This window comes from Bos taurus, chromosome 27, assembly GCF_002263795.3.
Source record: "Bos taurus isolate L1 Dominette 01449 registration number 42190680 breed Hereford chromosome 27, ARS-UCD2.0, whole genome shotgun sequence".
Taxonomy (NCBI): Eukaryota; Metazoa; Chordata; class Mammalia; order Artiodactyla; family Bovidae; genus Bos; species Bos taurus.
This window is the reverse complement of record NC_037354.1, coordinates 25,440,345-25,466,692: the sequence shown is the minus strand read 5'-3', so window position 1 is coordinate 25,466,692 and position 26,348 is coordinate 25,440,345. Positions and strand designations below refer to the sequence as shown.

The 26,348-nt window shown below is 42.5% G+C and overlaps 1 long non-coding RNA gene across 2 annotated transcripts in view; it reads left to right on the top strand.

Moving 5' to 3' along the window:
• The window catches only part of LOC104976077 (uncharacterized), a 119,740-nt gene that overhangs the window by 30,832 nt on the left and 62,560 nt on the right, over nt 1-26,348 (top strand). For both annotated transcript variants that reach the window (XR_009493147.1, XR_001495283.3), the window contains exon 2: nt 3,565-3,772. This is a non-coding gene — a long non-coding RNA (uncharacterized lncRNA). The remainder of the gene's footprint in view (nt 1-3,564; nt 3,773-26,348) is intronic.

The following is a 26,348-nucleotide window of genomic DNA, read 5'->3' as shown; positions in this document are numbered from 1 at the left end:
TTGAGTTCCTGCTTTCAATTTCTTTGGAAATATACCTAGAAGTTGAATTGCTAGATCATTTGATAATTCTGTTTAGCTTTTCCATATTATTTTCCAGAGTGGCCCCACCGTTTTATATTCCCAGCAGCAGTGCTCAAGGGCTGCAGTTTAACCACATCCTCACCAAACTTTGCTATTTTTGTTTGTTTGTTTTTTTTTTTTTAAATATTTTACATTTTCATTCTAGTGGGTTGGAAGTGGTATTTGGCTGTGACTTTGATTTGCATTTCCCTGATGATTAATGTTCCACAGGTCCCAAGCCTCCTGGGGTAGTGCTCTCCATTGGAATGCCTGCTGAACTCACTGGGCTCATGTTAATCCTAGCTATCTCTATAGATGTTTTCCCACTGGGAGACCCTACTTACAACTGGACCTGTTCTTGTGGTTGTTATGATCGCAGGACATACTTCAGCAAAAACCACCAGGGGACTTTGAGGAAGATGCTTTTAACTCACAAGTCCTGGAGGATATATTGCGCAACCAAGGGCCACAGTGAGGTCATGGGAGAAAAGAGAGAGCTTAGAGCTTGGGCTCTGCCTTTATTAGGGTCTGAGAGTGAAGTGTGTCTAGAGTTTCTTGGATTCACTACTTGTTGGCTAATTGAAAGTATAAGAGCAGGAATCATAGCACAAGAAGGGAGAAGTGGGTTATTCAAAGGGATAATTCAATCTTGATTACCTTGGGCTTTCCAAAAGGGGATCTCCATGGGTGGGACAGTCTGGTCCCTTATCTGGTTGGTTTGTTAGTATTAATAACTGTGTCATAGAGCTGGCAATGTGTTTATTCAGAATGGATATCTTTTGAAATAAATGCCTCAGGAATTGAAAGTCAAGCACTTACACTACAGCTAGTGATATTGAGTATCATTTCATGTGCCTATTAACCATTTGCACAAATGTACTGTTTACCTCTATCTATCTATCCATCTATCAGAAATGCCTATTCAAGTCCTTTGCCCATTTTTCAACTGGTTTGTCTTTGTTGTTGAATAGTTTTTATTCTTAACAAGTTCCCAGGTGATGATGATCTGAGAATGCTGCTGCTGCTGCTGCTAAGTCGCTTCAGTCGTATCTGACTCTGTGTGACCCCATAGACGGCAGCCCACCAGGCTCTCTGTCCCTGGGATTCTCCAGGCAAGAACACTGGAGTGGGTTGCCATTTCCTTCTCCAATGCAGGAAAGTGAAAAGTGAAAGTGAAGTTGCTCAGTCGTGTCCGACTCCTAGCGACCCCATGGATTGCAGCCTACCAGGCCCCTCCGTCCATGGGATTTTCCAGGCAAGAGTACTGGAGTGGGTTGCCATTGCCTTCTCTGATCTGAGAATAATACTTTGAAAATCACTGTTTTAGATTACAAATGTTAAGTGATGGAATCCCAGTCTTATTTGTGGTATAAAAGATGGGAAAATTTTGCTTGGTGTATGGTTTACTTCTTAGATTTTAATCACTTCTTAGGGTTTTGATATTCATCATCTATGGTTTTCCTGGGATTTTGATATATTAACTTGTTCCCCATAAAGCAACAGTGGGAGTCAGGCAGACCTGAAATTAAAAAATCCCAGTTCTATGTCACCCAACACCTTCAACCCCCGCCACCCCAGAGATCACATATGGATGTGTTATGATATCCTGTGAATACACATCTTACTAAAGCTGGACCTGAAAGGATGTTACTACTGACTTGAAGATTTCGGAAACTCTTGTTCATACATCATAACAAAGCCTCAAAACTCCTAATCAGTAGGAATCATTTTATACATGTGATTTTTTTCTTTTTTAAAAAGGAGTAATTATCTAAAAGAACTCTTGCTTATTAGACTGAATTAGAGGAATTATCATTGGCCATGTGAATATGTAATTACCATGATTTATTTGTCAAGAACTGAACATAAGTAAATTTCCTACACTTTTATTGAATTTGAGAAGTTAATTAATGTGACTATTAAGCAAAACCCAGAGATCATTATACATGAAAGATTTCCTTATAATTCTAATAAATTGATTTCAAAACCTATTAAGCTTGAAATTTCATTCACTTGTCCCTAAACATTTTTCTCTTTGGTTAATGGATCTCTGTACTTATCGTCACTAAAAATATTCTGGATCTATTTAAAAGATTTACAATAGTTCTTGCTGGACATACATAATTAAGTTTGTTTTCTGTGAAAATCAGTGGAAATGTCCTTTGGAATTAATGGAAAAGTATAATTTGTCTTATTATCATTACTTTGTTATTTTTTAGTACTTTTTATTCCCCAAATACTATATAATCACTGGTTCCTCTTGAGCTGTTTTTATGTTACCCATTATAATGTTCTTTTAACACAATATGTGATTTACTCTCGTACGTGTCTCTGTGTAGTTCAAGGGGGAAAAGGAATAAGATGGGTTCTTGTACTACCCTGGGTTGGGGGTTCTCAAGATCACCACCAAGTCTGATGATTCCCTAGGAAGACTCACAGAAGTCGATATGTAGTCATTATCATGCTGCTGCTACCGCTAAGTCACTTCAGTCATGTCCGACTCTTGTGTGACCGCATAGACGGCAGCCCACCAGGCTCTCCCATCCCTGGGATTCTCCAGGCAAGAACACTGGAGTGGGTTGCCATTGCCTTCTCCAATGCATGAAAGTGAAAAGTGAAAGTGAAGTCGCTCAGTCGTGTCTGACTCTTAGCGACCCCATGGACTGCAGCCCACCAGGCTCCTCCGTCCATGGGATTTTCCAGGCAGGAGTACTGGAGTGGGGTGCCATTGCCTTCTCCGAGTCATGATCATAACTGTGATTTATTACAGAAAAAGATGCAAAGCACAATCAGCAAAGGGAAAATAAATATGTGATTAAAGTCTGGGGGACCAGATGCAATCTTCCAAGGATCCTCTCCTAGTGGACTTGCATAGGATGTGCTTACTTCCCCAACAACAAGTTGTGACGACACTTGAAAAATGCTGTCCACCAGGGAGCTCATTAGAGACTCCACGCCCAAGGTTTTATTGGGAGCTGCTCACAGAGGCAGTCTCTGCCTGGATGGCACCGTATGTCCAAACTCCCAGAAGGAAAGCAGGTGTTCAGATGTCTTGGTTATCTCCCTGGGTGTCTAACTCACTGCAGATTTTGGATATGCCAAACTCTCCATAATCATGAGAACAATTCCTTAAGATCTCTGTCTATCTCTCTATTTACCTACCTACCTACCTACCTATCATCTGTCTATCTGGAAACAGGGAAAAAAGATAGGGAATGCTGTAATTTGTTTATGATTTTATATATATAACAAGAATTCTTCCAGCCCTGTGGACATCTGAAATCCCCCTTCCATTCATGAACAAGGTATTTATGCACAAAGATCCATCAAAGAGACCAGAAAACCTTTCCAGTCTACCTGAAACTTCAGACTGTATTACCCAAGTAAAGAAGTTAGCATCAAAAAACGTCAATCTACCTTTGTAGTCCTCAGATCGTTGCTGCTTGCAGTTTCTGTCCTGTGATTTTTCAATGGATAACGTGACTTTCTCTTTTAACTCCCCAGGAAATGCCATGCTTGAATGTACCTTGAGACGTGAAGCATGGCAAGAACTAACACCCAAGAACTCATCAGAATAAAAGCAGTCTGACAGCAGTGCTCTGGGGGCCAGCCCCTCTCCTGCTAGCCATCAACATGAAGATGCTCCTGGGCTGAGGAGACGGCAACTTTCCAGGCATAACCAGTGTTTTCTGCATCGGTACTTGTTTACTGGGTAGGTCCAGATCAAGGGCAGACATGGATGGGCAGGGTGAAAACATACACTTTCTACTTCTTTGCCATCTCAGGCTTTCATTTTTTTCCTCATTATTTTGACAGCGTCTTACCTAGTCCCTCTGTGTCTTCTCTCCCTTCTACATTTTCAATTTATTTCGATCTTGGTATAGGATTTTTTTCTGTAAACATGAATCTGTTCATTTTGACTCCCTGAGTCTCTAGGGTTCATTGAATAAATTCTCATATCCCTGATATTGCATTGAAAGACCACCACAGTGTTTCCAGAGTTTATCCTCCCAGCCCCATTTCTTGCCACCTTGCTAGCAAGGGTGAGTCAGTCATTCTCCCTTGACCCTTAAATCTAAGAATTCACCAGATTTTAGAGTCCAGTGGTTTTGTAAGATCCACTATCAGTGAGATGCATTTTTCAAGGAGAATTGGTATTAAATTATACAAACAGATAAGTGCACAGACCTTTATGTTTATACAATAATAATCAATATATAGCTTGATTAATTTTCATAACATAACCTTCATTCAAATCAAGGACATACCATCACCAGCTCCCCGATTAGTCTGCTCAGCTCCTCTTCCACTCACTCCCTGCCCCCTGCCTTCTATCGCCTGTGATTTGTTTTTCCAGTCTTCAACTCTATATAATAAACTTCACGTAAAGTTTATTTACGTAGAGTATGTTCCCTTTTGTATTGATTTGGCCAGAAAGTTGGTTTGGACTTTGGTAACATCTAATGGAAAAATCCATATGAACATTTTGGCCAACTCAAATCTAGCTTCTTTTGTTCAATATATGTTTATGAGGTTTGTCTGTGTTAGTGTGTGTAACAATATGTGGTTTATTCTCATTGCTGTGTTGTGTTCCAGTTTATCCATTTTATTTTGATGGACATGAAGTTGTTTTATTTTGGGGACTATTAGGAATGGCACTACTCTCAATATTCTGGTATATTTGTTTGGCAACTGCTGGTATATATTATAGTTGGATGTATACCTAGGAGTAAGAGCTCTAGGCCATAAAATATGTATAGGGCTTCCCTGGTGGCTCAGTGGTAAAGAATCTGCCTGCAATGCAGGAGACTCAGGTTTGATCCCTGGGTCAGGAAGGTCCCCTGGAAGAAGTAAATGGCAACCCACTCCAGCAATTAGGGCTTCCCTGAAAACTCAGTTGGTAAAGAATCTGCCTGTAATGCAGGAGACCCTGGTTTGATCTCTGGGTTGGGAAGGTCACCTGGAAGAAGTAAATGGCAACCCACTCCAGCATTCAGGGCTTCCCTGATAACTCAGTTGGTAAAAGAATCCGCCTGCAATGCAGGAGACCCTGGTTCGATTCCTGGGTCGGGGAGATCCTCTGGAGTAGAGATAGGCTACCCACTCCAGTATTCTTGGGCATCCCTTGTAATCAGGAGACTCAGGTTCGATCCCTGGGTCAGGAAGGTCCCCTGGAAGAAGTAAATGGCAACCCACTCCAGCAATTAGGGCTTCCCTGAAAACTCAGTTGGTAAAGAATCTGCCTGTAATGCAGGAGACCCTGGTTTGATCTCTGGGTTGGGAAGGTCCCCTGGAAGAAGTAAATGGCAACCCACTCCAGCATTTAGGGCTTCCCTGATAACTCAGTTGGTAAAAGAATCCGCCTGCAATGCAGGAGACCCTGGTTTGATTCCTGGGTCAGGAAGATCCTCTAGAGGAGAGATAGGCTACCCACTCCAGTATTCTTGGGCATCCCTTGTAGCTCAGCTGGTAAAGAATCTGCCTGTAATGCAGGAGACCTGAGTTCGATCCCTGGGTTGGGAAGATCCTCTGGAGAAGGGAAAGGCTACCCACTCCAGTATTCTGGCCTGGAGAATTCCATGCACTGTGTAGGGTCACAGAGAGTCGGACACAACTGAGCAACTTTCACTTTCAGGGTGTGTATATCCCTGGTATACATATAGATAGCACCAAACAGTTCACTCAGATGGCTGTGCTAATTTATATTCCCAGCCCACAGTGGATAAATGTCCGTCAGCATCCTCACCAACACTTGGTAACATCGCCCTTTTTCGTGTTGCCCGTTCCCGTGGATGAGTAGTGCTATGTCCCTGTGGTTTTATGTTCCCTACTGACTACTGACATTGAAAAACTCTTTATATGTTTATTGGCCATTTTGATTTTTGTCTTTTGTCAAGTGTATATTCAAGTCCTTTGCTCATTTTTTCCTATTGATTTTAGGAATTATTTATATATTTGGAGTTATATAGCCTCGGCATCCTAAATATACACATGTGCATCGATCCTATTCTGTGTCTTGCCTTTTTGCTTTCAGCGTTATTTTTGGATGGATATTTATCTCATTCTGAGTCTTGCCTTTTCACTTTCAGGGTTACTTTTTGATGGACACAATTCTTAATTTTACTGAAGTCCAGTATGTTCTTCTTTTTTTTTAATCTTTATGGTCATCGTTTTTTGTGTCTAGTTGAGAAATTCGCTTCCTCAGTTTATGAAGATTTTCTCTCATCTAGAAGCATTACTGTTTGCCTTTCATATTTAAATCTGAAATAGTCTAGACTTGATTTTTTAATATGATGTGAGGCAGAAATCATAGTATGGTATTTCCATATGGATATCCACCTGACTCAGTTTATTGAAAAATCCATAATTTCCTGCGTTGTACTGCATTGTACCTTTGTCATAAATCAAGTATTTATATTTATCTATTTCTAGATTCTCTGTTTACTTCCTCTTTCTGACTTACTTACCCTGTGTAATAGGCTTTAGGTTCAGCCACCTCATTAGAACTGAGTCAAACGTGTTCCTTTTTATGACTGAGTAGTAGTCCACTGTGTCTATGCACCACAACTCCTTTATCCATTCATCTGTTGATGGACATCTAGGTTGCTTCCATGTACTAGCTATTATAAACAGTGCTGCAGTCAATGAACATTGGCGTACATGTGTCTTTCAATTATGGTTTCCTCAGGATATATATATACTGGGTTTCCTCAGCCCAGTAGTGGGATTGCTGGGTCATATGGTAGTTTTATCCCTAGTCTTTTAAGGAATCTAATTACTGTCTTCCATAGTGGCTGTATCAATTGTACGTTCCCATTGACAGTGCAAGAGGGTCTCCTTTTCTCCATACCCTCTCCAGCATTTATTGTACAGTTTTTTTGTTGATGACTGTTCTTATCAGTGTGAGGTGATATCTCATTGTAGTTTTGATTTGCATTTCTCTAATAATGAGTGATGTTGAGCATCTTTTCTTGTGTTTATTTGCTATCTCTATCTACTTCCATCAGTCAAATTATTTATCCATCCGTGTGCCAATGCACACTGTCTTAACTATTCCAGCTTTGTATTAAGTCTTGGCATTTAGGAGGGAAATCCTACAACTTTCTTCTTCAAGGTTGTCTTGGCTATTCCTCTATTCCTCTAAACTTTACAGTCAATTTTCACAGAAGTAAACCTTCTGGGATTTTGATTGGTATTTCATTGAATCTGTATATCTATTTGTGTGAAAAATTCTTTTTTATTTTTGGCCACACCGTGAAGCTTGTGGGTCTTAGTTCCTGGACCAGGAATTGAACTCCTGTCCTCAGCAGTGAAAGCAAGGAGTCCGAACCAGTGGCCCACCTGGGAAGGCCCGAGAATTTCTATTTTTATAATAGCAAGTTTTCTAATTGGTGAATATGGTTTATCCATTTATTTAGGACCACTTTAATTTTTGTAAAAGTGCTTTATGGTTTTCTGTAGAGGTCTTGGCTAGCATGTTGTTTAGGGTTTTAGCATTGATGCTCATGAGAAATATCGTCTTGTAGTTTTCCTTTCTTGTAATGTCATTGTTAGGTTATGCTGGCCTCATAAAATGAGTTGAAGACGGCTTCTGCCCTTAAATTCTATGGATGGTTTTGTTAAGACTGGTGTTACTCCTGAATTTACTAGCAAGACCATAGAGCCCTGGTGTTTTCCTTGTGAGAGCTTTAAACTGCAGATTCAATTTGCTTAATAGATAGATGTTTAAAATTTTAAATTTGTCTCTCTGTCAATTTATTAAATTGTGTTTTGCTTTGAATGTATACATTTTGTCTAAATTGTCAATTTGTTGGTATAATGTTATCTATAATATCTTATTAGATTTTAGCATCTGTTTAATCTACAGTAATGTCCCTATTCCTTTCCCAATATTCACAGTTTGTCTTATCTCTCTTTTTCTTAGTATCTGTCACATTTAAATGTGAACCAACTTTTGACATTGTTGATTTTTTTCATTTTATATTTACTATTTCATTCATTTCCCCCTTTTGTTATTTCTTTTCTTCAACATTATTTGAATTTGATTTACTGTGCTTTAAAAAATTGCTTGTGATGGATGGATACTAGGAAGAAATACATTAAAATACTTTCTCCATAGTGGTGATAGATTACATTATACCATTCACCTTTATCCCTGTTGTCTTTTAAGGAACCAAAAGCATGTGTTTTCAAATGAGGATCCCTAAGAAACTAAGTACAAAAGCCTTATTTTTTTAGATGGTAGTTGGGCTTCCCTGGTGGCTCCGTTGGTGAAGAATCTGCCTGCATTGTGGGAGATCTGGGTTCAGTCCCTGGGTTGGAAAGATCCCCTGGAGGAGGGCATGGCAAGCCACTCTGCATTCTTGCCTGAAGAATCCCCATGGACAGAGAAGCCTGGCAGGCTACAGTCCATGGGGTCCCAAAGAGTCAGGACTGAGAGACTCAGCACAGTTTCTACGGTGTAGAACTGTGGCCATAATTACAATGTTGTTAACATAACAACTGGAAATGTTGCCCATTGGTCTGGAGGGTGGAGATCGTCTCTTGCACACCCAATTTATTATATAGTAAGAAGTGACTTACCCAGAGAAGAATTGAATACACTTCCCTGGTGGTCCAGTGGCTAAGACTCCACACTCTCAATGCAGGGGGCCTGGGTTCTATCCTTGGTCCGGGAACTAGATCCTACCTGCCACAACTAAAGATCCTGCATGCCACAACCAAGACCCAGTGCAGCCAAGTAAATAAATTATTTATTTAAAAAAATAAGAAGAATTGGATACTGGGCAGTGCCTTGGACGGTATGTCATTTTTCATCCTCTTTTGAAATTAATCTATTACTAGAACTGCCGTAGTTCTCTAGACCTGCCATGGCAAATCACCACAAACTGGGTGACTTAGAAAAACAGAAATTTATTGTCTCAGAGTTCTGGGGACTAGGAGTCTGCAGTCAAGACCTCAGCGGGATTGTGGATCCTCTGAAACCTATAGGGGTCGGTTCCCTCCCTGTCTCTTTGTAGCCTCTGGTTTGCTGACAGTCCTTGGCGTTCCTTGGCTTGTAGATGCATCACTCTAATCTTTTGTCTTCACCTGGCCTTCTCCCCTCCTTGCCTGTCTGTCTCTGTGTTCAACCTTCCCCTGTGTTGTAAGGACACCAGTCATATTGGATTAGGGTCCACCTTAACAACTTCATTTTAAATGATTATTTCTACAAAGACCCTGTATCCCAATAAGGTCACAATCTGAGGGGCTGGGGGTTAGGACTCCAACATATCTTATTTGAGTGACACAATTCATCTCACAGCAAGAACAATTTCAGTGCTTGTTGAAAAGTCTCTACAGGTGGACAAATGGAAAGCTAAACAATGGAAGGAAGGAAAAACCTCCCATAGACATGTAGGTAAAGCTCTCTCCTTGAATCTGGAGACATTGTTCCAATAGTTGAAATGCTGCTCTCCAGATTCACCAGCGTTTTCAGGCAATACTGTTTCCAGCCTTTGATCCTATCAGTTTTAGTCCTTGGAGTGAACATCATTTGTTCCCATATGAGTAAAACAATTTGGTCCCCAGACTCAGCTCTATCATGGATAGGAAAGCTGCCTTAGCATTTTGAGGCCATATTGTGTTAATTGCTTTCAAACCTATACATGTTAAATTAAATCAGTATTTTCAAGGTGACAGTCACCTTAAAGAGAAAAGGAAGTTTTTAGAAAATGATGGGAAGCTAGTGTGTACACTTCTAGACTACACCGAAGCTTCTCTCTTGCATCTCTTACCTTTCAGAAATTTAGTACCTACTCTGCTCCTGTGATTCGCTGTGGTTGTCTGCAATGTTTCTTTCTATATTGCACTTCAGCAGCATCTCCCTCTAGGCAGCATCAATAGATTTTTAAGAACAGAAAGCAGAGGGGCAAATGAACCACTAAGAATAGCTACATCCCTGGGTCAATTAAATCCAACTTGACATCTTTGGTGCATCTGTAATGCGATAATAATGATGATCTACCTCATAGCAATGTTGTGAGAAATAACAAACTAATGACTGCAAGCGCTCTGAAAATAGAAAGGGCCCAATAAAAGCTGGTAATTATTAACGGTAATCATTTGCAAGTGACCTAGAAATTACTGTTAAGTTATTGCAGACATCTTGTCATCCATTCTTTTCTTGTCAGTGTTGGACTTCCAGCCCCAGAAGTTGAGAGAGATTATATGTTGTTGCAGTGCGGCCCTCAGGAGCCTTCCAAGCAGAAGCTTAGAAGCAACACTATCTCTGCTTCACTTGTCTCTAAAGTTTTCTCTTGGGCTTCCCTGGTGGCTCAGTGGTAAAGAATCCACCCGCCAATGCATGAGACACAGGTTCAATCCCTGATTTGGGAAGCTCCCCCTTGCCTCAGAGCAACTAAGCTCATGAGCCGCAACTACTGAGCCTGTGCTCTAGAGCCAGGGAGCTACAACTACTGTGCCCTTGTGCTGTAACTATGAAGCCCACCCACCCTAGAGCCTATGCTCGGAAACAAGAGAAGCCCCCACAATGAGAGGTCTGCACACCACAGCTAGAGCAGCCCCCTCTCACTCCAACTGGAGAAAAGCCTGTGTAGCAAGGGAGACCTAGCACAGCCAAAAATAAATAAATAAATAAATAAAAATTATTAAAAAAAAAGAATTAAACTAAAGTTTTTTCTTCTCTGTAATTGAACCTGGAGATAAATTCTTGACCTTTATTCATTCAGTCATGTATTTATTCATCCATCCAACAGTTATTTATTGAGCATCGCAGGCACAGAACTGGGTTCTGGGGATACAGAGATTTTAAAAAGTACACATGGTATCTATTCTCTTGGAGTTGTTAGAGATAAAAATAAAATTGTAAAGAATGTACAGAGTGTACTAAGATGGGAATAGTAAAGGATGCTAGGAAGGGGCAAATAGCCCCACAATGGGAGCTGAAATATCATATACAGCCGTGGGCTGGATTGATAGGGTACTGTTGAGTTGAAACACCATGCCTCTCCGTTAAGGGTTATTCTGTTTCCTTCCATCACACTTTCCTAAAAGAATTGTCCTGATAGATGAACCTCCCCACCACCTATTTCTCCAAGTAACAGTTCATTAACATCCTTTGTCCTTTCTCTCTTCAAAAAAAAAAAAAAAACAGGACAGGGAGATCTTTTCTACCAAACTGAGGAGGACTGACCCCACCTCCCCAGCTATCCAGAGGAATAGAATGCATTCCTCATGACCAGCCACCAGAAGGATGTGCAATAGCCTGTTAGGTTTCCATTTCTGCCCGACCTCGAACATTCTCTGTGAAGAGTACGGAGCCACTTGTGCGGGTTCAACTCTACCCCAGACTAACAGTGACCCTGGTGAGGGGAATATCCTGGTCAGGATTTGTGGTTACTAGTCCTGCTATTCTCAATGCCTCCCAACCCTGACACCCTGGTCTCCCCTCCTTCCTGTGTCTTGGTGTTTGAGGTCATCCTTGGTTTTCTAGTTCCTTGGAGGCAGGCTATATTGCTCGTTCTCACTACTGAATGGGTTTTCCTTTTAAAGTCCTTATTGAGTTTGTTACAATACTGCTTCTGTTCTGTGTTTTAGTTTTTTGACCACAAGGCATTTGGGATCTGAAATCCCCGATCAGGCATTGAACCTCCACCTCCCTGCACTGGAAGGTGACATCTTAACCACTGGACTGCCAGGGCGGTCCCCTCAGGCCTTCTTTGTGACTGGAGAGTTTCACTACCCACCTGACCAGCGGCCGAGGTCCCAGTCTCTTTTCTGATGGTTGCCATCCCGCAGCTTGGAGCTCAGCTATGTCTCTTTCTGTCCTTTCTGGACACAGCCTCGGACCCAGGACTTGTTTTGAATGGTTTGCTAGTGGTACTTGAATCTGGCCCACTCACCCTTTCCTTACCTTCCCGCCTTCCACAAATATTTATTGAGTCCTTCTTAGGATCTCCATTGCGCGCTCAACCTTTTGGACACAAAGGTTCAAACTAATGTTCAGAGTTCCCTGCACGGCTCTCTCTAGAGTCACCAAATACTGGGAGGACCCAGGCAGCTCCTCAGCCTACTAAGGTGAAAGGCATTTGAAACGAAGGTCAAGTAAGGACAGAATATGGAGCTCTCACTTCAAAAAGTGACTGCTCCCTGGGTACCCACCAGAGCAGCAGGCAGTCAGCTCAGGCCAGCTTGGATCTCTCTGTTCTGACTTTGGGTTCGTTCAGCATCCTCTCCACTTTGCTCAGCAATCATCTTTCTCCAATGAGCACAGTCTGACCCTGTAAATGGCTATTCTTTTTGCTCAACACAGCCTCTAATTCCTGTAATTGTTCCTGGACTCTGTCATGGGCTCTGATTGTAACCACAAAAAAAAAAAAAAAAAAAACCAACAACAGTTTTTCTGGGCTTGGTTTGGCCCCAGGAGAAGTACTTTACTGTGTGATTTCTTGGATTTGACCTGTTGGGTCAAACAAAGTTTTAGGGGCTCAGCCGAGTATGTGGATCCTAGCACCCATGGATCCTGATCTTCCTTCATGGACTCCTAGTCTGCTCTGCCAGCTGGACCCATTCTCTGACGCCCACCACAGCATGGGTTTACTGGAGAGGGGAGAATACAGTGTTTGAGAGTTGCTTCAAGTAGTGGGAAGGACATGCTTTGGAACCTGGCTTCACCACCTGTAAATACGTGTAATCTTGGGTAATTAATTTACTTCACATCTATGAATTTCAAATTCTACTCTGTAACAATTACAGTGTAATTGAAGGAAGCAGAATTTATTTCATCAGGCTGTTGTGGATATTAAATAAGACAGTAAATGTACAGTGTCCTTATGGCAGAAAGTGAAGAACTAAAAAGCCTCTTGATGAAAGTGAAAGAGGAGAGTGAAAAAGTGGCTTAAAGCTCAACATTCAGAAAACAAAGATCATGGCATCTGGTCCCATCACTTCATGGCAAATAGATGGGGAAACAATGGAAACAGTGAGAGACTTTATTTTGGGGGGCTCCAAAATCACTGCAGATGGTGACTGCAGCCATGAAATTAAAAGACGCTTACTCCTTGGAAGGAAAGTTATGACCAACCTAGACAGCATATTAAAAAGCAGAGACATTACTTTGCCAACAAATGTCTGTCTAGTCAAGGCTATGGTTTTTCCAGTGGTCATGTATGGATGTGAGAGTTGGACTGTGAAGAAAGCTGAGTGCCGAAGAATTAATGCTTTTAAACTGTGATGTTAAAGAGGACTCTTGAGAGTCCCTTGGACTGCAAGGAGATCCAACCAATCCATCCTAAAAGAAATCAGTCCTGAATATTTATTGGAAGGACTGATGTTGAAGCTGAAACTCCAATACTTTGGCCACCTGATGTGAAGAGCTGACTCATTTGAAAAGACCCTGATGCTGGGAAAGATTGGAGGCAGCAGGAGAAGGGGATGACAGAGGATGATATAGTTGGATGGCATCACCGACTCAATGGACATGAGTTTGAGTAAACTGTGGGGGTTGGTGATGGACAGGGATGCCTGGTGTGCTGCAGTCCATGGGGTTGCAAAGAGTTGGACACAACTGAGTGACTGAACTGAACTGACTGAAATGTACAGTATCAGCACATAAGTTGGCATAGAGTAACTGCTTAAAAATGTTGGTTCCTGGGACTTCCCTGGTAGTCTGGTGGTTAAGAATCCGCCTGCCAATACAGGGGACATGGGTTCGATCCTGGTCTGCGAAGATTCCATATGCTACAGGGCAACTAAGCCCGTGTGCCACAGCTACTGAGAACATGCTGTAGAGCCCATGCTCCAACATGGACAGCAACTAGAGAAAGCCCACGCACAGCAACTAAGACCCAGTGAAGCCAGAAATAAATTTCTTTTTAAAATGTTGGTTGCTTCATAACTTTTAGAGCTGCTACTTAAAATCTGTGGCATCAACTGGATCTCTCAAATCTCCATAAGTTTTGTTTTTTTGTTTACTTCAGACTACACCTTATTATTGGGCTTCCCTGGTGGCTTCAATGGTAAAGAATCCACCTGCAATGTGGGAGACCGGGGTTCGATCCCTGGGTTGGGAAGATCCCTTGGAGGAGGGCATGCAACCCACTCTAGTGTTCTTGCCTGGAGAAGCCCATGGACAGTGGAGCCTGGCAGGCTACAGTCCATGGGGTCACAAAAAGTTGGACATGACTGAGTGACTAAACACAGCCCAGCACACCTTATTATTATCTTTGTTAAATACATTTTTGAAGTAGACACAAACAAAAAGACACAATGGATTCAAATCCACCAAGATTAGCAAACTCTAGGGAAGATTGTGGTTTTATTAATATTTTCTCTAATTAATTTTGTTTAATTCAGATCACTCATAATAATATAACCTAATTATACTTTGTAAGTATCTGTTAATTATGCAGATAAATATGTATAATAAGTATATAAATCTCTGTGTCCTGTCTTGTGTAATTTAGGAATCAACCTCTAGGTCTAGGTTGGTTAGATGTCATCCCTCATTGCCTATTTTCTAAACTCCAGGATTGGGAGAGAATCATAATTTTTAAAAAGTGATTGTTAAAGGAGGCTTGTAAGGCTAATAATTATAATGTTAGATTCTAGGGCTGCTAACCTGGCAGTCCTGTGACCCCCAAGGATAAATTAATTTAAAGTGAATGAAGAAGAAGTACAATTATTTCCTTTCGTAGGGCCAAGGAGTGCTTGTTAAATATAAAGTGTATGATCGAATGCTAATGATGGTTCTGCAGGCTGAGCATTTCTGTGTGCCTTAGGTACACAAATTGCTCTTGGTGGCTATAACTCTGTTTCTTGCAAAATGTGCTCCTTGGGGAAGTATAAAAGAAAAGTATTCTTAGGTCTGTTGTTCAGAGAAAAATGCCACTGCTTTCATATAATGAGGAATAAGGTAGGCGATGAGGAAGGCTGTATTACAAGTGTTTATCTCCGTTTTATGATTCTGTGTTAGGGATGGCATGGAGCAAGTACACTGAGTGTTATTAATATTATAGAAAGTGAAAGAAAGTGAAGTCGCTCAGTCGTGTTAGACTCTTTGCGACCCCATGGGCTGTAGCCTACCTGGCTCCTCCATCCATGGGCTTTTCCAGGCAGGAATACTGGAGTGGGTTGCCATTTCCTTCTCCTGGAGATCTTCCTGACCCAGGGATTGAACCTGGGTCTGCCGCATTGTAGGCAGACGCTTTACCCTCTGAGCCACCACCAGGGTAGTAATATTATAGAACATGGTTGCTATTAATCAGGGCTTCCCGGGTGGTGCTAGTGGTAAAAAACTCACCTGCCAGTGAAGGAGACTTAAGAGACATGAGTTTGATCCCTGGGTTGGAAAGATCCCCTGGAAGAAGGCTTGGCAACCCAGTCTAGTATTCTTGCCTGGAGAATCCCATGTACAGAGGAGCCTGGCGGGCTACAATCCATAGCGTCACAATGAGTCAGACACAACTGAAGCCACTTAGCATGCATGAATGCTGTTAATTGAGTACAATGCAATGGTTATTTCTGGAATGTAAATCTTCAGATGACATAGCAAGAATATGTCCTTCTCAAGTGTCCCCAAAGAAAGACAGAGCCCCAGTTCCTCAAGTGTTCTAGACAGAGTGGGACTCTGCCTATTTCAAGTCCCCTGAGGTTAATTAAGTAGGACAATGTTTCTTGGAAATGTGGGTGGTAATGAAATATTGTAATAAAACCATTATTATATTCTGGATTTATAAAATTTAAAAAACAGCTTTAGATGCTCTCATTTTTTTTTCTTAAAAAAGACTTGGAAATATTTTCCAGTTATCCCTCTCTATGTTAGAATAAAAATTATATGATCTGGGACTATTCACTCTAAGGTACTGCTCTACAGAGAAGAACAGCCCATTTGAACATTTAATCATGAGCCTGGAATATGTAATTCATAGGTTTTAGTAAATTCTTGGCCATTGCCTTGCTTCAGCTGGATGTAAACAAGTACTTTGAACCTCCTTGGACTTAAGTCTCTCCAAGAAATAAGGGTTAATATAGAAAAAGTCATCTAAGTGCTTGGCTAGAGCTATTCCCCGTGCATTGTGGCATTCAGTGCCCCAAGAATCCTACATGGGCCTTCACCCAGGTTGTGAGGGAGGCTGGTGGTGAGGGGATGCAAAAGATGCTGATGGATACCACCACCAGGAATCTGCCTATCTTGGCTTTTGTACCTGCACATCAGGTACCCCAGATTCCTTCACATACCTCTAGCCTGAAATAGACATCTGAGATTCTGGGTTACTTTGGTAGAAACAGCCTCCAAAGTACCCGCTTATAGACTCAGGCATGCATTAAATTGTTGTGCCTGGCCCAGTGCCCAGGTCATTCACTGGAATGGCTGCTCTGCCCTGTGATCTTTAACACACTGAGATTGTCATCATCTCTGAGACTGCGTTGCAAAGTCAAGGTCATGTCCAGTCACTCATGAGATCTTAGTGGGTCTGTTTTTCCCAACCGTTTTCCCTCATTCTATGGTCTCATTGTTTACTCCTTTGAAAGTAAGCAAGGTGTCAATAAAATGCTCATCTGAAAAAAAACTCAATAAAAAGACATACAAATTCACAGTTTCACACGTAAAAGGCTTCACAATTATGCGTGGTTTTGAAAGCTGGGCCTTTATATTTGTAGGCGCTAACAAAATATTGTCTGATATACAGAATAGAATCTCCTGTATTTCTCATTCTTCCTCCACTCTTTCTACCTTTCAGATTAACAAACTCAAGAATTTTAGGATAAAAAGAAATATTCAGTCCTGCTGAAAATGGACAACACCAACTAACTTCTTAAATACCATGGATTTTCTTCTCTGCTGTGCTGAGTCGCTTCAGTCGTGTCCAACTCTTTGCAACCCTACGGACCACCTGTCCATGGGGATTCTCCAGGCAAGAATACTGGAGTGGGTTGCCATGCCCTCTCCAGGAGATCTTCCTACTCTTCCTATTTTCTTCCCTACTCATATCTGTTCTTTGCTTCACACTCACAATATTTTAATCTCAGAATTTCATCATATCATACCACAGTTTTCCAGGTCTAATCCCTACCACTGTATCAGAGTCCTGAACTGATTCAGCATATCGCAGGACTCTGCATAGGTGGATTTACCACTGAATACTTTGCTTTGATCTCTCTAGGGATCTGAAGTGAGCACGCTTGCCCTTGGGTGTGCGCCAGTCTTTCATTTGAAAAACCCAAACGAAGATCTCTCCCCTCGACAGTGTATATGTTAGGGAGACTTCCAACAGCATCCCCAAAGACAAAACTGCCAAGAGACAGTAAACAACGTTCGATAAATAGAACCTGTTTTGGTGAATGCCTTCTGGTGTTGTGTTTTGATGCAGCACTTGGAAATTTTCCCAGCTGGTTAATAATTTATGGGTTATTTGAATATATTGAGGCACAAATACACAACTTTAATTGGGGAAAAAACCTCTTATTTGTCCTTATTCTCCACACCCCCCCCCATTATTGTATTCTAATGGTGTCCTTCAAAAATAATTCCAGGATTTAAGAAGACATTTTTTTTCTAAAAGAAAGCATTAATGGAGAGTTTTTCATATCCTGTTGGATCCTGCATGCTGTCCAAGGAACTCCACAGAGTTGACAACATCAGGTATTATTCTACCAGAAGAGAGTAGACAGGAATATTTTTAGAAAAATATTTATAAAGCAGTGTCTCTAATGGGACAGAAAAGTGAAAAGACAAGTGACTTGGCTTTTCTGTTCTTGGCGGATGGGGGGTTGTTTTTCCAGTGTTCTGGAAAGTCCAGCCCAAGTCGCTCCTTATTCTGGGATGGGACCGGCCACGGCTGTGGAAGCAACAGAGCCTCCCTTTGTTCCTGAGGCCGGACTGTAGCTGTTAGAGCTCACAAGCCTCCAGTGTTCCCATCGGGCGTGCAAAGGAAAAGCCTGGTGCAGAACTCTGGGGAGTTTTAATTAGTCAACAAAGTAATCAGATAGGGACAAGGTTGTTCTCAACAGTACCCAGCATACAATAATGCAGAAAATAAGCACAGAAATAAGAAGAGCAGTGGGTGAAAGAGAAAGGACATAACAGGAAGATTAAGATGAAACTATGTGGGAAATTGGTACCGAAAACACAGCTATGAAGCCCTGGATACATAAAGAGTGTAGGATGATCAGTTATACCTAAGACCAGAGCAAGCCCGGTCTCATGGGAGGCAAAGCTCTTCTCCAGCTTCTGACCTCAAAGAAATTCCTCCAGCAGCTTTTATCTGAAAGATCTGCACTCTCATTCCTACATCAAACACAGTGATCAAATTTTCTGTGGTTATTCGGTTTGATTCCGTCAGTATAGACAGAGGAGAGATCACATTCTCTGAAGTCAAATAGGTGGGACAAAGCCTTCTGTCTGACTCACAGCTATCTATGTCTGTGTTCTTCACTCCTGCCTCATTTTTTTTTTTTTCCAGGCAAGGCTTTACTGGGGCCCCTACTGCAGTAGGGGGACTGCTGCTGCTGCTGCTAAGTCACTTCAGTCGTGTCGGACTCTGCGTGACCCCATAGACGGCAGCCTACCAGGCTCCTCCGTCCATGTTCTGGACGGAGGCAAGAATACTGGAGTGGGGTGCCATTTCCTTCTCCAATGCATGAAAGTGAAAAGTGAAAGTGAAGTCGCTCAGTCATGCCTGACTCTTAGCGACCCCATGGACTGCAGCCTACCAGGCTCCTCCGTCCGTGGGATTCTCCAGGCAAGAGTACTGGAGTGGGGTGCCATTGCCTTCTCCGAGTAGGGGGACTAAGAACACACAATTTCCCTGCTTGCTTGGCGAGCTCCCAAGGCAGGGGTGCAGGGTGATGACCTTGTTCCGTATATGGGGTGAGGGCACCCGTGTGCCCAGGGGTTGGGCTGCAGGGGTGGCTTAGGTGGCTTGCCCACCCCGTTGGTGGTGCTGAGTGCAGGGGCCATGTGCAGTACCTCCTTTTGCTCCCAACACCCAGTTTCTGCTCCTGGCTCTTCAGAAGTCACAATCAGGATTTTTTTTGGTCTTTTCATATCTTTTTCCTCATAATTTGCCCCAACTGCACATGCACACAGTTATTTTCAGACCCATATAGTTTCTTTATATTTTGTTGCTCAAGGAAAGGTTTGACTTGCCTCTCTCTTTATCTCTCCACAGAGGATGGAGGACAAATAAAAGGAAATAAATATTCAGTTTTTTTTTTTTACTGTATATGTTAAGTGCAGGGCTAGGAGATTCATATATGTTGTTTCATTCAGTCCTCACAATGAATCTGTAGTGGAAGTACTCTCTCTCCCATTTTATAGATGAGGAAAGAGGTTAAAAAAGAGGTTAACCACCCTAGAGGTTATCAAATGTACCCGATGCTGGTATATGTTAGGGGCATGAATTGGGCCCACAGCTGATTTTTATGATACATCAAATACAGCTCTAATTTCTGCTCAAATCAATCAGTCATCAAGATCTTTCTAAGCTCTTCTCCGTGTCCAGCTCTGGAGATGTTCCATACCTCCTCAAAATTCCTCCATTTATTTGCTAACTCCCAGCCTGGGGAGAAACAGCAGGGGACAATATCTGTGGATTAAAGAAGAGTGAAAGGGATTTGATCTTTTTTATATTCCAGTGATGTTTCATTTTTCTACTTTATTTTTTCTCCGATCATCCACCCTTAAGCAATCTATTGGTCAGGATATTAAAAATGAGCAGAAAACCTGTTTTTTCTTTCTTTTTTTTTTTTTTTCAGCTACCCTTTATCTAAGCAAGGCATAGCTCGCTAGAGGTAATTTCAATCCATTTTGGAGAGAAGGCTGCCTGCCTTGGCATGTTTTTATCCCTAATACCGTCAGGCTGTAGATGAATCCAGGACAAAGAGCCTTCATTGTATTATAAGGGAGAGAAACAGAGTCAAAGTCATCTTAACTTTGTAATGAATAGCATTTGTCAGAGTGAATATTTGGCTCCTGGGAGGTTAAAGGAGAAACAGGACTAAAATGCTTTAGTAGTCCAGAGACTAGCACAGTGAAATGAATTTATTGCTTTTAGTGGAGTCCCCAGCGGACAGTGCATAATGAAACTCACTATCTGATGAGGCCGCCTCGGTGCAGGAGACGCACTGGCAAGCAGAGCGGCGTGCTGAGCATTGGCTGCCGGGAAACCTGAGGTGACCCTCACACCTGCCGCAGAGGTGGCAGATTCCGTCGCTGTCTGGGCGAACTGATACGCAGAATAAATGTTGAAAGCTCTTAGTGAGGGTGGTGGGGGGTGGTCAGGGGCCTATCACGGCTGCTACAGAGATCATCCATTTTTCAGGGTTGGCTGTCCAGAGATGAGACAGATTGGACACCCATAGGACACTGAGAGCCCAACTGTACAGCTATAAAATGAATTACACCAATTTGTGTCCAGCCAGGAGTGTTTTTCGGAGAAGGCAATGGCACCCCACTCCAGTACTCTTGCCTGGAAAATCCCATGGACTGAGCAGCCTGGTGGGCTGCAGTCCATGGCGTCACTAGGAGTTGGGCACGACTGAGCGACTTCACTTTTTCTTTTCACCTTCATGCATTGGAGAAGGAAATGGCAACCCACTCCAGTGTTCTTGCCTGGAGAATCCCAGGGACTGGGGAGCCTGGTGGGCTGCCTGCCGTCTATGGGGTCGCACAGAGTCGGACACGACTGACGAGACTTAGCAGCAGGAGTGTTTTTAACAAACCCAGAGGCCCAGCTAAGTTCTCTGGATGCTGAATAAGGAAGTAAGTGAATTCGGCACCTCTGACCTCCAAGCACAAAGCCACTTGTTGGACAGAAGCACATGGGTAGTGGGGAGTACAGAATGCTTTTTGGTACAGAAAGAATTGTAGGGAGGGGCTTCCAGTTTTGCCAAGGAATGGAAGGTTAAAACATAGCCACAGCCTCTAAGATGGAGAGGAACCCAAGAGACTCCCCTAGTACAAACAATTTCAAAACAGGAGTGGAAGGAGAGAAACACAAACATCTATCTAGATGTAACTCCATTGAGTATCAATTGAGAGGGGAGACAAATACCACTTCTTTCCTACTGCCAGAAGTCTTCTCCTGAAGCTTCTATTCCATTATTCACCCCATTTATGTATGTGTAATATTAAATCATATCATTATATGTCCTTATATTCCACTGGATTAAATGTTGTTTAAGGACAGAAACCATATTCATGTAGGGGTGCTTGCATGCGTGCTAAGTCCAACTCTTTGTGATCCTCTATGGACTGTAGCCTGCCAGGCTCCTCTGTCCATGGGATTTTTCATGCAAGAATACTGAAGTGGGTTGCCACGCCCTCTTCCAAGGGATCTTCCTGACCCAGGCATTGAACCTGCATCTCCTGCATTGGCAGATGGGTCCTTTGTCATTGGGCCACCTGGGAAGCCCTTAATGTAGGAGAAAGGAGTAGAAATTGCTGCAACCACTTTGGAAAGTGGTTTAGTATTCTCTCTTAAAGTTGAGCCTTTGTATACCCTGGTACCTAGCAATGCTACTCTATCTTGGCAAATAGCCAAGATACAACCTTGCACATACGCAGCATGGGTTCCCTATGAGAATGTTAAACTTGGGACCAAATGTCTATAAATGAAGGGAACAAATAAATGGTAGGTTCACATAATAGAGGGAGAAGGCAATGGCACCCCACTCCAGTACTGTTCCCCAGAAAATCCCATGGAGGGAGGAGCCTGGTAGGCTGCAGTCCATGGGGTCGCTAAGAGTCAGACATGACTGAGCGACTTCACTTTCACTTTTCACTTTCATGCATTGGAGAAGGAAATGGCAACCCACTCCAGTGTTCTTGCCTGGAGAATCCCATGGACGGAGAAGCCTGGTAGGCTGCAGTCCATGGGGTCGCACAGAGTTGGACATGACTGAAGCGACTTAGTAGTAGTAGTAGTCACATAATAGAATATTATATAGTAATCAAACAAATGAACCACAACAGTTTTGCAACAGCATGGATAAATCTCTGCAAGTAATGTTAAGTGGGAAAAATTAAGACTGGTCAAAATGAATATACTCCTTTTCCAAAGTTAAAAGCAATTTTTAAAATGTTATTATCACACGCACTTATAAGAACAGGAAGTGATGTCCATAGAATTGAGGATGGTGTGGAATGGGTTGAGGAGACCATATAGTTGGATGTGGGTTTTCAAGGTTCTGGCTATTATTTTGGGTGGTGGGTTTATAGTTGTTTAATACAAATGACTAAATAATGAATAAACAGAAATGGGTCAAGCATAGGCCAATAATGAGACTGTGACCAGGATTAGGGTAAATCTAATTCTGGCCACCTGAGAGCTAAAGGGATGAAAGAGGAAAATAAGAATAATTTATGCTGATTCTAGAATACTTCATTTAGTACTTGTTGTTTAATAGAATTTCAAAACCATGATGGTGGAATAAAATGTTTGAATCTAATTAGGCTCCTTTGTAATAGGGTTACTCATAATTAGTACTCCAAGCAGAGTAGTTCTCATATATTGGTCCAAGTTTTTGAGTCTTGACTCAAGCCTTGGCATAATTCATAGGAAGAAATTATTTTTTTCTAAATGTTCAAACATTTATTCTTTTCAACATTTTGTTATGAAAATTTCAAATTTACAGCAACATGGAAAGAATTTTACAATGAACATCGTATACCTACTACCTCAGTTCTACCAGTAACATTTTGCTCTACTTATATCACATACCCATCTATCCTTCTCTCCATCCAATCAACCTGTCCCAGTTTTTTGTTATATTTCAGAGTAAATTGCAAATATCAGAACACGCATGCATGCTAAGTTGCTTCAGTTGTGTCTGATTCTTTGCGACCCCATGGACTATAGCCCACCAGGCTTCTCTGTCCATGAAATTTTCCAGGCAAGAATACTGGACTGAGTTGCCATTTCCTCCTCCAAAATATCAGCATACTTCTCCATAAAGACTTTAGCATTCATGTCTTTAGCTCCAACATTTCATTTCTTTTCTTGCTTACAAGAGGCTATAGATAAAAAAAAAATCAAGGCATTCTGAATGAAAAAGAAAAGTGTCAAGTAGATTTGAAACATAAAGCAGTAGAAAGAATGTGGTTTTTAAAAATGCTCTTCAGTAACTGAGCTCCAGCATCTCAGGAGCAGCATGACCAGTGAAAAGAGGACCGTTTGGTTGACGGAGGAGGACAAGTCGATCTTGAATGAGGCCCAAGGGAAATGCAATCCAGAGGTAGGTGGCACAAAGGTAAAGACACCTGCAGAAATGTTGGCAGGCAGAATCAAATCCCCACACTCTGATCAGCCCCCACGTCAGCTCCTGTGGTCTCTCTGGTAGGAGCAGTTACAGCCTCCCTGCAGCATGGGGGCTCAGCTTTTGTTCCTAAACGGAACTGGATGTGATTCTTTAAGTAGGAGAAGCCCGGACACAAAGATTCATACAAGCAAACAGGGCAGATGTTGAAAGGGCAGTTTTCACCTCAACACAATATCACGATTATCTGGCAAAGAGGGTAAGATCACTACAGCTCTAGCTGGCCCAGATCAGGGCCCTCTTACTAGGTACTTCCAGGAGGGTGTGTGTGTGTGTGTGTGTGCGCGCTCAGTCGTCTCTAACTCTTTGTGACTGCATGGACTGTAGCCTGCCAGGCCCCTCTGTCCTTGGAGTTCTCCAGGCAAGAATACTGGAGTGGGTTACCATATCCTACTCCAGGGGATCTTCCCTACCCAGGGGTCAAATCCACGTCTCTTAGGTCTCCTGCATTGGCAGGTAGGTTCTCTACCACTAGCACCAGCTTGGAAGCCCTCCAGGAGGTTGGAGGGACTTCTGTTCCTTACTCTTTAAACTCCTGTTCAGAAGAGACGACTGACGGAGTTACCATCGTCCCAGTTTAGCCCTTGGCATAGACCTGCCACTTCCCACCGAATAATTCTTCCTTCAGTTCTGTTCTACCAAAGTCATCTAAGAAGTCCAATTCTTGGTATTTGAGGGTGTTATCAGAGGTCTCCAATTAACACACACGTAACTTAATGAGCATAGATGTAACTTGGACGTAAGCAAAACATAAGCATACTTAGTTTTTAAGATTAGCAATCCATCATCTAGAAGGGGATGATGTTTTAAGACATGAGTCAGAAAACTATGGTTAGCGTGTCAAATCCAGTCTGCAGCCTGCTTTTGTAAATAAAATTTGATTGGCACTCAGCCATGCTCATTAATATACCTATTGTAAATTCTGGCTGCTTTCATGGTCAATAACACTGTTGGGTAGTTGCAACAGAGACCATATGACTTGCAAAGCTTAAAAATATTTATCACTGACTCTTTATAGAAAAAGTTTGCAGACCCATGGGTTGAATGCAGTGACTTTCAGGGAAGGTACATTTTGATGGACCAAGTAGATATCCATGAAGCCTATTAGACAGTCCTGTGGAGTCCCCTACAGATGTGTGTTCCTTTCCACGCTTATACTTCATCAACCAAAGAAGACTCTGCTTCAGTTTGATTTACACTTTGGGTTTTGGCCTAAGTGTTCCCTTGAACTGAGTTCTACAGCTTTCAAAAGCTTAAAAACAAAACAAAACACTGTCTACAGCAATGATTCTCAACCCTGGCTGCACGGTAGCATTGTCTGGGGGCCTTTTAAAAATACCAGCAGTCTGCCCTGGAATTGAAATAAAAAACAAGCTTCCCAGATGATTCGACTGGACATCCAGGTTGAGCAATCACTGGTATAGGGAACAAGGTCAATTCCAGGCAAGGTGCCCCTGCAGAGGCCGTGGACCGTGAAGTGGGTGGATGGGAGCACTAAAAAACCTGTCGGGGGGCACTCAAAGGGGCAAGAGAGACACAAAATATGGGAGTTGAATCAGGACTTTCATAAGGTCAAAGTGTCTTAAAGTTGATCTATAGCTAGCCATTGTATCTTAGTTGACAATGCAAATCAGCTTAATATATTCCCTCCAGTCCACTTAAACCAGGATGGCTGCAGTTAAAAGGAGCAATTCAGGAACACATTTAAAGTTGGCCTGGCTGGAGAAGAATCAGATCAGATCAGATCAGTCGCTTAGTCATGTCCGACTCTTTGTGACCCCATGAATCGCAGCACACCAGGCCTCCCTGTCCATCACCAAGTCCCGGAGTTCACTCAGACTCACGTCCATCAAGTCAGTGATGCCATCCAGCCATCTCATCCTCTGTCCTCCCCTTCTCCTCTTGCCCCCAATCCCTCCCAGCATCAGAGTCTTTTCCAATGAGTCAACTCTTCGCATGAGGTGGCCAAAGTACTGGAGTTTCAGCTTTAGCATCATTCCTTCCAAAGAAATCCCAGCGCTGATCTCCTTCAGAATGGACTGGTTGGATCTCCTTGCAGTCCAAGGGACTCTCAAGAGTCTTCTCCAACACCACAGTTCAAAAGCATCAATTCTTTGGCGCTCAGCCTTCTTCACAGTCCAACTCTCACATCCATACATGACCACAGGAAAAACCATTGCCTTGAGTAGACAAAGAATAGCCTAACCATTATTTTTAAGTATGCAATGTATCTGGTACTGTTGTCAGAATCTTGTGGGAGGTCATTTCAGATATCATAGTAGATGATAAAAGAGCAGTGAGGAAGAAAACATAGGGTAGAAGGTAACACCTTGGATTCTACTGGTAGGAACTTAGGCTACATTCTTATTCTCAGGTGAGATTTTGTCTAGGATGTTCTCTAGTGATGCTCTGGAATTTTTTCCAGGGTCTTTGGAACTCAGCCAGTTAGATACACACAAGGGAGGGTAGGAGTGTGGAGGGACTGTGTTAGGACATTCCTGCTGCTGCTGCTGCTGCTAAGTCACTTCAGTCGTGTCTGACTCTGTGCAGCCCCATAGACGGCAGCCCACCAGGCTCCTCTGTCCACGGAATTCTCCAGGCAAGAATACTGGAGTGGGTTGCCATTTCCTTCTCCAGTGCATGCATGCTAAGTCACTTCAGTCGTGTCCAACTCTGTGCGACCCCATGGACAGCAACCCACCAGGCTCCTCTGTCCACGGAATTCTCCAGGCAAGAGTACTGGAGTGGGTTGCCATTTCCTTCTCCAAAGACATTCCTACTGGGGCAGAAATTATGACTTCTAAAGGCTTCTCTGGTAAGAAGCATCTCCGATTCTACAAACAAGCAACCAGAAACAAGGAATCAGGGATCTCACTTATAGCTGAGAAGAGAGGTTTTTCTTTTCCTTCTGAGAATTGTGACTTAAGTGATTAAGCCCCTACAGAATTCCTATCCCTGTCTACCAGGAC